This window comes from Pinus tabuliformis, chromosome 2_2, assembly GCF_031772625.1.
Source record: "Pinus tabuliformis cultivar Carrire ecotype Pingquan chromosome 2_2, CPIR1, whole genome shotgun sequence".
In the NCBI taxonomy this organism is placed as follows: domain Eukaryota; kingdom Viridiplantae; phylum Streptophyta; class Pinopsida; order Pinales; family Pinaceae; genus Pinus; species Pinus tabuliformis.
In genome coordinates, this window is record NC_142300.1 from 642,246,778 (window position 1) to 642,260,971 (window position 14,194).

General features: G+C 37.1%; 1 pseudogene; it reads left to right on the forward strand.

The window, feature by feature from the left end:
* Positions 1-831: 831 nt before the first annotated feature.
* LOC149194263 (putative LRR receptor-like serine/threonine-protein kinase At1g06840) overlaps positions 832-14,194 on the forward strand; it is a 141,817-nt pseudogene continuing 128,454 nt past the window's right edge.

The window sequence follows — 14,194 nt, forward strand, 5'->3', positions numbered from 1 at the left end:
AGTGGAATGCCTCTCAACTCAATAAATATCAAATATTAACCAAACCCCTTCATTTACAAATCATGACATCCTATACATCCTATATAGATAGTGACTATTAAAATCCATTTTTTCAATCGAAATAAAATAAAGACATTGAATCTCGAAGATAGAATTGGCTCATAGAGGCTCGCGCAGAATATAAACCTGACTGGAGTATGAAAAGTAAAATCTATTTCTTTAATCAAAATAAAATGAAGACTTTGAACATAGAATATAAAAATTGGTTCATTGAGATTATAAACCTGACTGGGAGTATGAAAAGTAAAATCTATTTTTTTTAGTCAAAATAAAATAAAGACTTTGAACATAGAATATAAAATTGGTTCACAGAGTCTCAAACAGAATGGTCTAAAGTTGACATTTAGAAGGTATGATATACGTTTTGATATTCAGCTCGCCATATCTCGTACGCTTTCCCTTACGTCGACCAACCACAGAGGAACTGCCATTTGGCTTTCTAGATTTTGCTATAAAGCGTTGAAGATTCTGCCAAGTCAATTCAATATGCTTTTCTACCAATCTCTGTTTTTCTAAAGGATTTTGAGGGAGATCAATACGTCTATGGCTGCTCAATTCAAGTAGTCTCCGTTACCTCAGTCTGGTCAAATATACGAACGTTTTCTACATTCTAATTTTCGATCTGTTTGCTTTTCAGTTTTTCAAGTCATTCTTGATTTTTCCTTGGCAGGACTCTATATGGCATCTTACTTTTATATATATAGATATAGACAACTAATAACAGAACTCAGCGGGTTAGCCTTTGAAGGACGTTAGAGTGGGAAAGGAGAAATGGATCGGAAAACTGTACTTCTTGTTATGATATTTGAGTGCTTTGTGGCAATGGTGGCCTTTATGGCTGCTGCAACGCCATTTAATTACTCAGCCTGGGAGGCATCTTCTGATCAAGATCATCAATATCTCTATGGCCACAAGGGTGGTTTAACTTATCTTCCACGTCCTTCTCATGATTTTGGCTTGAGTAGTAGTCTGCAGAAAGAAACTCAACGAATCCTATCATCCATGAACCGTCACGAGAAAAGGGACATGGAGGCCCTTCTATCTTTTAGAAATGTGATCACATACGATCCACGTAGATGTTTGTCCAATTGGACAATCGAGAACTCAGAGAATGTATGTTCATGGTATGGTATCCAGTGCAGACGACGCACAAGAAGAGTCACTGCAATTATCCTTCCTCTGTTAGGATTCCGAGGCACCATTTCGCCGTTTCTTGGCAGCCTCTCCTTACTGCGCACTTTCAATGTTTCTCACAATAATTTATCAGGCATAATCCCACCCGAGTTTGGGAAACTAAAAGTGCTAGGAACACTTGACCTTCACTTTAATATGCTCCAGGGTTGTATTCCGAAGGAATTGGGTAATTGTACACGCCTTCAATTGATCAGGCTTTCATATAACAGCTTGGCAGGGACCATACCAGCAGAATTTGTTCGTCTGGTCCAGCTAGAACATCTCAGATTGGGCAGCAATGGTCTGAGTGGAAGTATTCCAACTTCTCTGAGCAACTGCACATCTCTGAAAAGGTTGGCCGTAGGATGGAACAACTTGAGTGGTGCAATACCTTCTGTTTTGGGTTTGATCAAAAGTCTATCTCATCTTCGCTTTTCCTCCAACTCATTGAGTGGTCACATCCCTCCATCTGACAATTGTACTCACCTATCATCCATCAACTTTTATAACAAGAAGTTGAAAGGAACTATTCCAGCTGAATTGGGGTTGCTGCAGAAATTAGAGTCTTTAAATCTCAAGTCTAACAATTTGGAAAACGCTATCCCTTCATCTTTAGGAAATTGTTCTTCACTAAAGCATTTATATATGGGGAGCAACCGATTATCAGGGAGTATACCATCTGAGTTGGGTAATTTGAGAGAACTCACTGAGCTGTCAATTTACAGTTCAATTGGTCATCCGGGGAATATTTCAGGTTCTATCCCTTCTGAAATAGGAAACTGCAGCAATCTTACAGCACTGCATTTAAGTGGCAACAAAATTCATGGCTTATTGCCCACAAGTATATTCAAGACTTCCCTAGCCTACCTATTATTGGATGGAAATAGCCTCACAGGAAGCATACCTGAAGCCATTATGAACATGAGTAATTTGGAATACCTAGATCTTGGTACCAACAAGCTCAGCGGGAGTATACCTGAAGCCATGATCAATTTGAATCACTTAATCACACTACATCTTGGTACAAATGGGTTGACTGGTAAGGTCCCTGAAGCCATCACAAATTTGAGCCAGTTGAGTGAACTAGATCTTGGTACAAATAGGCCCATTGGAACAATTCCTACAGCCATAGGAAAGCCCCCCCTCAGATCCTTGATTTTGAATTCAAACAAATTCACTGGGAGTATTCCCTGTAGTGTCGGCTATTTGGGTTCACTTCAGTATTTATATTTATCAGACAATAAACTGGAGGGACCAATTCCAGAGAATATTGGTAATTGTGTGAATATGATAGACTTGATGTTGAGTGGTAACTATTTGTCACCTTATATAAGTGTGTTTTCTTAAGGAGGTTTGAAGTTTCCAGGAACTTACTGAGTGGAGATGTGGATATGGGTTTTCCATTTTCTTTGTCTATCTTCTCAGCTCACTCCAACAATTTCTCTGGAACTTTATCCACTTCATTGGTTAACTGTACTCAGCTCGGACTATTAGATTTAAGGAAAAATGGATTTACAGGTGAACTTCTTCAATACATAGCACATTTTGGTGATCTGAGAGTTTTAAGTGTTTGTTATAACAATTTTTATGGTGATATTCCTCAATGGATTACAAATTTGACCAAATTGCAAATGTTGGACTTATTCAACAATAAATTTAATGGAAAAATACCAGCAGATCTTAAGGGACTTACAGGATTTGCAATCAATGAATCTTTGCAATTTAATTTTTATACAATAAATGTTATTTTGGAGATTGAGATGAAAGGAGCTTAGTATAGTCTCAAATATGTGTTAGAGACAAACACGATATTTGACTTGTCAAACAACAATCTTACAGGAGAAACCCCTACTAGCATAGGGAATATGAGGAGCATGAGGTTGTTGAGTTTATCTTGGAACCAATTGGAAGGAAAAATACCAGCATCACTCAGTGAGATATCTATTCTAGAGCAGCTAGACATGGCTAATAATAATTTAAGTGGTTCGATTCCTCAAGAGCTCTCTCAATTATCAATGTTGGGAGTTCTTAACATTTCTTCTAACAATTTTTGTGGGTTAATCCCAAAAGGAACACAATTTTCCACTTTTAATGTATCCTCATTTCAAAGAAATAAGTGTTTATGGGGATGTCCTTTAAATCCGTGTAATGCAATGGAAAGACAAGCGAATGAAGACAATAGTACTAATAAGAATGATAATCATAAAGTGGGATGGTTGAACCATGTGGATGAGCATATCTCATTGATAGCCTTAGGGATGGAGTGAGACTCGGATTTGTGGTATTAATGGGAGTAATAATTGTAAGGAAAAGAGCTCGAGAATGGGTGGTACCCACCAATAAACCACAATCCTTATATGGATTGTATGACTTACCTACATAAAAATGTTTAACTAAATTTTACAATTTTTATACAAAATGTATTATTTATCCCCTTAAGAATGTTTATTGGTTTGTCTACAATTTTACTTTTTTAAATTTCGAAAGATAATATTAGTATTTTTTGAATATGATATATAAAAAGATAATTAAAAAATAGATAAAAAAAATACATGTTAAATTTTTAAGCATAAGATTTAAAATACATAAATTTTTTATTCCATAATTTTAACTCTAACCATATTCATAAAATTATGTATTTTATAATTTATAATAATCTTTTTAATCACCCTTTATAAAAATATAAGTTTTTTTTTCCTTATGTCTAACATTACATCAAAATACTATTTTTTAAAATGATTTAATAATTATAAGGATTATATTTAATATTATAAAAATATAAGTCTTTTTCCTTATCTCTAACATTACATCAAAATACTATTTTTTACAATGATTTAATATCTATAAGTATTACATTTAATATTTGAATTAATATTTAATACTCTACGCAGTTTTAATATTATTTTAGAAATTATTTATTCTAAAATGATTTAGAAACATTTAACACTTATTATTAGTATTTAAAATTTTGATATTTATTTTCTTACAAACTAAACATTAATGTTTATCTTTATGTTTGAAAACTTAAACATAAAACTTTTAGAAAAAAATCCTCAAACTTTTTTTAAAAAAAATAGTTTTTGACAATAATAAATAAAATATGTTTTTTCCAATTATATAATTTTTTATAATAATAAGTAAAATAAAATATATATATTTTTATAATAATAAATGAAATAGGTTTTTTCAAATATAAACTTTACTACTTTTATAACAATAAATAAAATATATTAAATGTGAGATATTAACAATATATAATAATTTTTATTTAATCCTATAAAAAATTAAATATTTTTAATATTCTTATGTAATTATAAAATGTGGTTACATCATAAATAATAATATTCCAAAATAATATTGTTTTATTTTAATATTATAAAAAAATTATTATATATATTTTCAAATAAAAGAGATTACACATATTTCATAGGTCAGAAGTATTGTTGTGAAACCATTTAAAAGGAATAAGAGTAGAGTCACTTTTTTAATTAAATTTAAAGATTTTTATCTTTGAAATATAGATACTACAAATTTATTTTTCATATATTCTTAATTGTTATATGTTTATTTAATTTTTAATATATTTTTATTATTACAATATTATTAATCAATGTCATTTAAGACGTTATTGTTTTTTAATTAAATAAAATCTCCATGATTTTTTTTCTTATAATATTAATAACATGTCTACATCATACCATGGTAAGTATTAGATTTATTGTATGATATTTTGGATAAGTCACTATACTTTTTAATGAGTAGTTCTCAACATTTTGTACTATAGTTATAGTATAATTATAATTATAATTATAATTATAATTACAATTATTTTTTTAACTTTGTGATTATGAATAGCAAATCTTCTTCCATAACTAGAGATTAAATACTTGTTTTTTTTTTTGCTAAATGTTAGTGAAGGTGATGATGCTTTGACTATTATATATTCCTAAACTTCTTGGATTACCTTTAAATACCCCACTGAAATTTTGTATGATTTCTAGTGGTTTTGGAGGCCATTAGGTTAATTACTATGAGACAATGATTTCCTTAATACATTGGATTGCAAATATGATATTATTTTAAGATTAAGTCATTCATGTATACATTAATTAATCTATTTTCTACTTTTTTGTCTAAATGAGAGTGTGTGCGACCATCATGTCATCAAGGATGACATTAGTTCTTGCATATGCAAGTGTCATGATCACTACCTGATAAAAAAAGTGTTTTAAATATTTGAACATATTAAAAATAAAATGGCTAAAACAAATCTTACAAATATTTACTTACCATAGATTTTTATTCCAATTAAGATATCATAAAAAAATTCATATTTTTACCCAAATGTTTTTATTATTTCAATTATTTTTCCAATATATATCAATTCTTCCAAGTTACATTTATGCACTTCTCTCTCTCTCTCCACACACACAACTATAAAATGTTCAAGAACCATTCCTTACCTACTACACTATTTCATGGGTGTTTTTGGATGATATGAACATGTTATAGTTCCTTCTGAAATCAATTCATGATATTTTCTAGATGTTATATAGTCCACAACTCCTTAGGTTTCCGAATTCCAAAAAACAATGTTTGTATTTTAGAATTCGATATGGGTGTGTGTGGGGGCGACTTTCTTCCCTTTAAAATTGAAAATTTGTTACCTTTTCCCATTACTAATTCCAACAATGTAAGTAGAATCCTTTTGAGATCTATTTCGTTATCAATGAGAGGAATTAGTTTCAAGAATTCGTCTAGAAGTAAGATATCTATCTTTCAAAACTAGCTACACTACTTTAATAACTATAATGACCTCCTCATATTTGTGACAAATATTTATATTTCTTTATTTGGACACATTCCAAATAATGTTTCATTAAAAAATTGAAATTTCTAGTACATTTCCATTAAATTTTTTAATATAACACTAATTTTCATATTAAGATATATGGAAAACATGATAACTGTTGGATTTACATAAATTACATGGGAATGGTGGAATTGGTTTCCTCAACAAGTGTAAAAAGACATGTTAAATGATACTAAAGCTGACAAATTTGTTTGCAAGCATTGGCTCACCTATCTTATAGGGCTAAAACTCCATCAAATTAAGATCATCACACCATCTAAATTTATGAAACAAAGATTATGCAATCTTGCATCTCGTTCATACAATTTTTGCTATATTTTAAAATTGTTTTTTGGAGCAGGAAAAATAATTTCTTTCTTACATCAATTATTACATTCATAACTTCCCTACTACTCTTTCAAATGTTGTAGTATAATACTTCAATAATTAAAAATTAAATATTACCCTCGAAGGTATGTATATAGCCATGGCTGTGTTGATGGTGCTGGACCCGCCAACATGTCAAGGGGATCTCCCTGGTAAGAAGCTCCAATTAGACCTCAGACCATTTGGTGTAGGAGTCCCAGTAGTGTTTCATAAGGTAATACCTTGACCGCGATGTCGCATAGAGGCAGGTAAGATAACTCTGTCAGTAGCAAGGGTGTGACCACTGCAGTGAGTCAAGGAAGGTGTATGAGAGGTTTTAACACATAAGAGGGAGAAAAGGGAGAAGGTGAGTTCCAGGTTGAAAGGGATCAGTCCCAACTCAGCTAGGAACACACAACACAAAAGTACATACGCAGCCTCAGGCGGAGTAGTCCACTCGGATGCGGTAGTCACAACATACAAGGTAATATAACACGTACAACACTCATGGATCAGTTCGAATGAGTGTAACGGTCATTACAACAAGGTCCATGTGAAATGTCTTTCTGGTGTCCGACAGAGCATTCGACACGGACGATGACAACATTAACAACATATACAACACATGTGCAACAAGATTCATATAATTGCATTTGAATTAGTTCATACACAAATACATAAGTTAAACAACATATATCATTAAGGCAACCAGAGCAGTCCAACTACAATAACAACATATGCATGAAAATGTGTTGGCTCTTATTATATAAAGTGTAAGTTCAAATAATAGAATACATCCATGTAAACCTGCTAGCCCCATCAGTGAAACGTTACAACCACATCCGCTTACTCCTCCAAAGAGATGTACTAGCTTCATGCAATGGAGAAGTGAAGGTGTGTTACAATATTGTCCAAGCTTTCTTCAAGATAGTCTTAATAGAAGCTTGGTTGACCAAAAGCCTATACAATGAGTTATGAGGGACTATTTATAAAAAAAGGGTGGGGTGACCCTTGACATTCCCCTTTCTGACCATTCAACTACCTTCATGACTCTTCACCTACTCTGTGACTGTTACATCCACTCTTGACACTTGACTTACACTTGACATGACTCAACATTACAATGCACATGTACCCATGTGAACAATGGTTTGGACAAGCCAAACTAGACATAATTCAGACTTAGACAACCATAGAAGTTCAACTGCTCAACATCCTCATGCTGATCAATAGTGACATATTGATTCCAAGATTGGTAGTCCTTGATAGTGTTTGTGTGTTCTGCTGTGACATTTGTCTGAAACCTGAACCTTGCCTCTAGAGCATCTAGGTACACTTCTTGGGCTCCTCTGTCCAACTCGTCTGTGAGCATGCACATCATTGTCTTCTGTGTGGCCGAACCAACAACATACTTGTGCATGATGTCTGCATTGATAGGCATGTCTGGGCTGGTGGCAATGCGAACCAACTCGTCGAAGTACGAGTCAAGCTCTTGTCAGACCTGCTTCTTTATATTTGCCTAGGTGAGAGTCCCAAGTGATGGGATCACATGAGTGTGCACTATAACATCCATTCTTTTGAATACGTATGCATGGGAAGCCTATATTCTAATGATGAGTTGCGGTAGGTTTTCGTAGTTCGAGATCTAACTTTAGATACGTGCTTGTATCTCGACCGCATTGGCCTTCATCATCTTTAGAAAGTGAAATGGGGCTCCCTTGTACTTCATCATCCATGCTTGCATGTTATCAACATCAGTATGTATGTTCTTCAAGTTGCGTGCTTTTCTCGCACATCATTGCTACCACCCATGGAGATGAACGACTTCTTGATGCATTGTACCAAACTTGGAGTACAATGCTCGCATAACTGTGTCCAAGGAAAATACATCATATAGTATTGCCTTCTTCAGTTCAACTCGAGTGGACATTGTCACTAATTATCCTCCCTACTTGGCCACCTGTAGTTCCTTCACCATTCACTCATTCTCAGTTATGAGAAAATGAACACTTGAGCTAGTGGCTTCAACATACACTCTAGTTGCATCGGCCAAAGCAGCTGGATGCTTGTGCACATCAGTCACGATCACTTTCTCTTCAAATTGCGCAGTGGATGTTTGGTCCTTCAGGGTCGTTACTCTTTGATATTGCACAAATTTGTGATGAGATTCGTCAAAGGAGATGTTGTGCATCTCTGCTTCTGGTTGACCACCGAGGATCTCAGTGCATCCTTGGTCATTTGAGACTTTCTCATCATCAGGATCCAATGAAGCGGGTGAGTCAACCTCTTTGTGATGAGGCATGAGGTTGGTATCCTGTTCCAACTCCTACTACTCGATGTCTGCATCAAACTATTCAAGCGCCTATTCCATCTCATGAGAAAATTCTTGCCCCTGTGATGGTTCAACCTATTCCCATGATGCTATTTGTTCAGATGAATCAACTACTTGTACGGGCGCTACTTCATATGTCTGCATGTGATGCACCCCGTGTTGAATCTACTGTGTTGCCTATTGGTGCAACTCTTGTTCCTTTCGAAGTTTCTCCCTCAGCTCCTACAACTCCTTCTCTACTTCCTCCATTCCCTTCTTATCCCTCTACCTTCACGCGATTCACTTGTCGAGTTGTTGCCTTTTCACCAGAATAGCCATAGCTTCTTGTTCTACAAGTGGATCTGCTCGAAACTCGCAGCTTTTTTCCTCCTCCATGCGGTTGACAATCTTCCTCTTCCCTTTGTCAGAAACAAGTATGCTTAGCTCTGCTACCTTTGCTGCTACTATTGGTGTTCTCCATGATGTTGCTTCATGTTACTTTGCTAACCACTTTACGGTGAAGTTGACCTGTTCATTGGGTTTGGAGGAATTGTAGCAGTACCTCAATGAGTCCTCCTCTGCCCAATGACATGCCCCGTGGATCCAGTTGAACTGAAATCTCACACAGTGATCCTTCAAAATGAAATTTGGGTCATACAGGTTGAAGCTTCGGAGTTCAAAAGGATACTTCCTCATCTGCTCTGCTTTGACATCCACTTGCTTGATCCTCCGGATCTCTTATAACCCAATCTACAACAAAAGAGTGGGCCAAGATGCCTTCTTCTTTCATTGTAGTCTAGTTTTCAATCCTACTGAGATGTGGTATGCTACTTCCTGCATGACAAGCACGTCCAAGGCGAACTTTGGAAGAACATGCGGAGACTTCTTTGCACTAAACACTCGGATGAAAGTGCCAGGCAGTGAGGCATACCAATCTGCAATGCCTTCATCACTTCCTTTGAAATGTAGGGTGGATCCTATTCAAATATCAACCTATAAACTGGGGTGAAAAAATGGTCGGACAGCCGTATGATCACTCCTTTGAAGCTGCATTCGGACAACAGCTTGAAATACGTGTTCACAATAGTCTCTGTGCGGTGACCATGCCCACTCCAAGCCGAGGAATTCATGTCGGGCACAAACTGCATCTAGAATGTAAGCGGACATATAAATCTTTGCATGCATACCATCGGGAGACAGTCGAGCCTTCATGACTTTTTCCTTCAGTTGGCGAGCCAGTATGTCGGACCAATTGCATGATCTTCCTTCTCTAGCGAGTTGGTCGAGCATGATCATGCAACTCTAAGGGATGGTCACAATGCATGCTTTGCCACTCAGTCAGCATGCGAATATGACCAAGTATTGGTATTCCTTCCTCAATGTCTTTGTCTTATATATCTAGTTGGGTGTCATCCTGAAACAAGCTAGCTGCTTTACCCAATCCTTCATAATGTCTCTGAAGTGAGCTCTGTTGTTGGGCAAGCTGAATGGAGGAGTCATGTCAGTCATGGGTTTGGCATTTGATACATCTCATCGTAATCTCATGCCCAGAAGGTTGCAAGATTTTCCCACTGACATTGCTCAAGTTCAACGTCTCAGGGTTAGTGTGAGAAACGATCAAGTGAATCATGTCCGTGCATGGGAATGCAAGGAATCTGCATGCAATCCAGTATGAGCTAGACTTATGAATGTTCAAGTACAGCTGAAGGTCTTAAAGGTCTTCCCCAAAACTACTTTTGAATGTTTCATTCACCTCTTCCGACTTCATTTGGATGTCTTTGTGTAGATACAACTTTGCATCTTCGTAGATCGGCAAACTAGAGGACACCTGCTTAATTACTGCTCCAATTACAGTACCATCAGTGTCCTATGATCCTGTTATCTTGGAAGACATTGAGACAAATGAACACTTGAAAGATCTGGAAATAAGAAGCATGCCTGGCAAGAAATATGTCAGTGTAAACAAAGAAAATCTAGGGAAGGACACATCACATACCTAGGGAACTGATGAGCAAGATTGTGCAAATTTCACTAGGAGTCTGAGTGAATGGCTGCTATAACTGCGCAAAAGGAATTCTAGGCTATCAGGGAGGCTAGAATGGCTGTTGGTTCTGCAAAATGCACAATCCAATGAGGCAGTTGGCTGCTGGGATTACACAATGTGCAATTCCAGCTGGGAAGGACTATTGGCCCAGGGACAAATTTGTGCAATTTCTTGGGCCAAGCACCCACTATCCTCTAGAAATGTGAAAAACATTCCCGAAGGCTAGTGTTGTGCAAGAACGTGTAAATCTGGAGTGGAAGGTGAGCCTTCCTTCCCCAGATTGCATAAGGTAACCTTGGTGAAGGCAGAGCCCGGGCCAAGGTTGGCCCGACTCACTGATGGGCAACTGAAAGCAAGTAAGACAATGAAATGCATAGAGGCAATAAGTGGTAGAAGAAGTGATTAACATTGCATGCAAAACATGAATTAAAGATTCAACAAATAGATCAACATGCATGTGGGTGAGGTAGTTCGCCGGTTAGGTGAACGTCTGTGTAAAACAATTTCATGCATGCGACAGCAACGAGATAGCAACAAAAATTGAAACATAGCTAGGACAAGCTAGAATATTTGTAAAATAAAGCATGGATTCAAATAAATCAAGAAAACAACACTCACACAAGCAAATACACAAAAAGCGACAGAAATGTTGAAAAAGACAAGCTGAGGCCACTTACCCATGAATAGCTGAGCCGGATGTGTCGAAGAGTCTTGGATGTGTTGTGGGATGTCAGAGCTCCAAGATTGATGTGAATGAATGAGCTCTGATGCATCAAATAAATAAGTTTTGTCTCATGAAGTGCATGCCACAAATCTAAGAAAAAAGCGACACTTGGAGGGAAACTTCTAAAACAACTTTGCATGTAACCCTTGGATGCTAAAATAGCTCCCTGAATCATGGCATGTGTTTTGCATGTTGTCACTTGCTATTCCGGGAAGATCAGGTCAAGTTTCCTCAGTCATGGGTGGAATTGGTCAACCAGGCTATTCATGCATGCAAGTGCTCAACCACTTTGGAAAAATGTGCATTCCTGGCTGGGAGCTAGGCTGACTGCCCAGGAGGTTTGCACAATTTCTGGGCAGAGCAGCTGACTGATGCCTAGATTTGCGCAAATCCTGGGATGAATAGCCTACTGCTGGGAAAATTTGCGTAAATCATGCTGGGAGGGTTGGCTCATAGGACTGTGCAATCTTGGAGCTCAGAATGTTGTCAGAGAGGATTGCACAATTCCTAGAGGGAAGGATGGTTTCCCTCCAGAAATGCACAATTTTCAAGGTAAAGCTGCTCAACCTACAACTAAACCAAGTTCAGGCAAGCAGTCTGTGAGGGGAAAGGATCAACTGTGATCGATAAGCTACCTTTGTGCAAGGAAAACGTTGAAGCTTGAGTACTTGACGAAGCAAGACAAAGTGTTGTGTAAGGTTGGTAGGGAGGCTCCAAAACAGGCAAAGGAAAAATTTTGGAGGTTAGTTGAAGCCACTACGACACTTGGCGACACACTAGTAGAACTCTAGCTCTCTACATAGACCTTGTTTGTGAAAAGAAATTCGAACGCCTCTGGAAGTATTGTTCAGTTAGCTCATTTTGGTTTCACACTAACTTGATTATAAGATGTAGCATCTACCAAGCCCTTGGTTGATCGACACACATTCCAAGCCAAGGCAACACAATTGTTTCGAATAGGGTTGAGGTGTATATAGGTGCACAAGCAATATAGTCATCAGAGCCTTAGTTTCATCTCTAGTGTTGCTCCATTGCCAATAGGCCTAGACAATACCTCGATGGAGTCACATAGGAACACAAGCATGGCTCCGTTGCCAGTGAGTCTGGCCAGTACCCCGACAGAGTTACTTACATCACCTCCCTACGCAGGAAGCCTTTCTCTTCTTTCGCCTTATTCATTTTTCATTTTGAATCTTTTGACTTTTCATTTTTTTCATTTTCATTGTGCATAACACATTCATTTTAGAGACAGAAGAGGGATCCTGACTTATTGAAAGCATAAGAGGTTGTTCCAGTAGAGAAGTAGTTCCAGTAGAGAAATAGTTTATTATATCTTTGACATGCCTGTTAGGGTTTTCCCCCTCACCTTACTCTACTTGACTAAGCTAACAAGGGCTAACCCAAAAACAACAGACTAGAGAAGGTGACACTAGTTAGCACACAAGCATTGTGTTTTCACCAAGGTTCGCTTTAAACAGTACGTATTTTCCTTCAACATATAATGGAATAAGAGTAACAAGCTCATCATATAGAGGCAAGATGACAGATAACCAAGTAGTGATAGTTGTACAAGACCTCTTGTACTTTACCCAGCTCACTTCAAGAGTCATACACGGTTTCATGCAAGACTAACCTATGAACGAAAACATCAAAGCAAAGCAAAAGCAGAAGCGAAAGAGAAGCAAAGCAGGTAAGCAAACAAGTAAGTGAACAAACAAGAAAACAAAGCATATAAGCAAACAAGCATGCAAGTAAACAACTGAAAGCAAACAGTACTCCTACTCCTACACTAATGGTGCACGGGCCTGATCACATGAAGTGATACTTCCAATGCATCCATCGATGCAATTGTAGACCCATGTTGGTGAAGGCTTGGTTCACGAGCAACCCAGTGGTGCGAACCAGCAAGTAAGAAATATATTACAATGAAGACAAGCACACTTTGTGTTTCAAAGTGCCCACATGACATAAGTGAGTGCAAGTGCATGATGGACAGTCCATGGACTTCTCATGGTGTTGTGTGACACTACGTGCAACTTTGAAACAAAAGCACACTCTTGACTATGAAATGCAAGAAAACGAAAGAAATAAAGATAACTTACGTCGTGAACGAGTGCTTGCAATATAAGACTCCTCTAGTGCATGAGCAATGGGATCATGTAGTTTGAGTGGAGGAAGTGTGATCTATGAGTGAGATGGATCTTTAATACATACAGATGAGTGATGAGGAGCCTTGGGTGATTGAAAAGTTTCATGATCGAAAGTGAGACTAACCCCAGGAGAGAGAGGACCTGACATAACCATTAGCTTGGGCTGAAGTGCCTCGACAATCTTGGGTGTTTCATCTTCATCATCAGGTGGATCATCATACATTGGTGGCTTTGAAAGATTAATTGCGATACATTCATGATTGTGATAAAAAATGGAAGCAAATGGATCATGACTACCACGATCAGAAAAATCAATGAATTCTTCGGCATCCTCATGATCAGATGAATCAAACAGAGGGGTAGATGAAAAGCGAACAAACTCATCCTTTGTGTTTCTGGAAAATACAGATGAAGGATCAAGTGGATTTCAACGGGTAACTTATCCTCTCTATTGTCAAATGATGGACTAACATGTGTTGAGTCCTACGAGTGACCAACAATGGGTGCATCTATG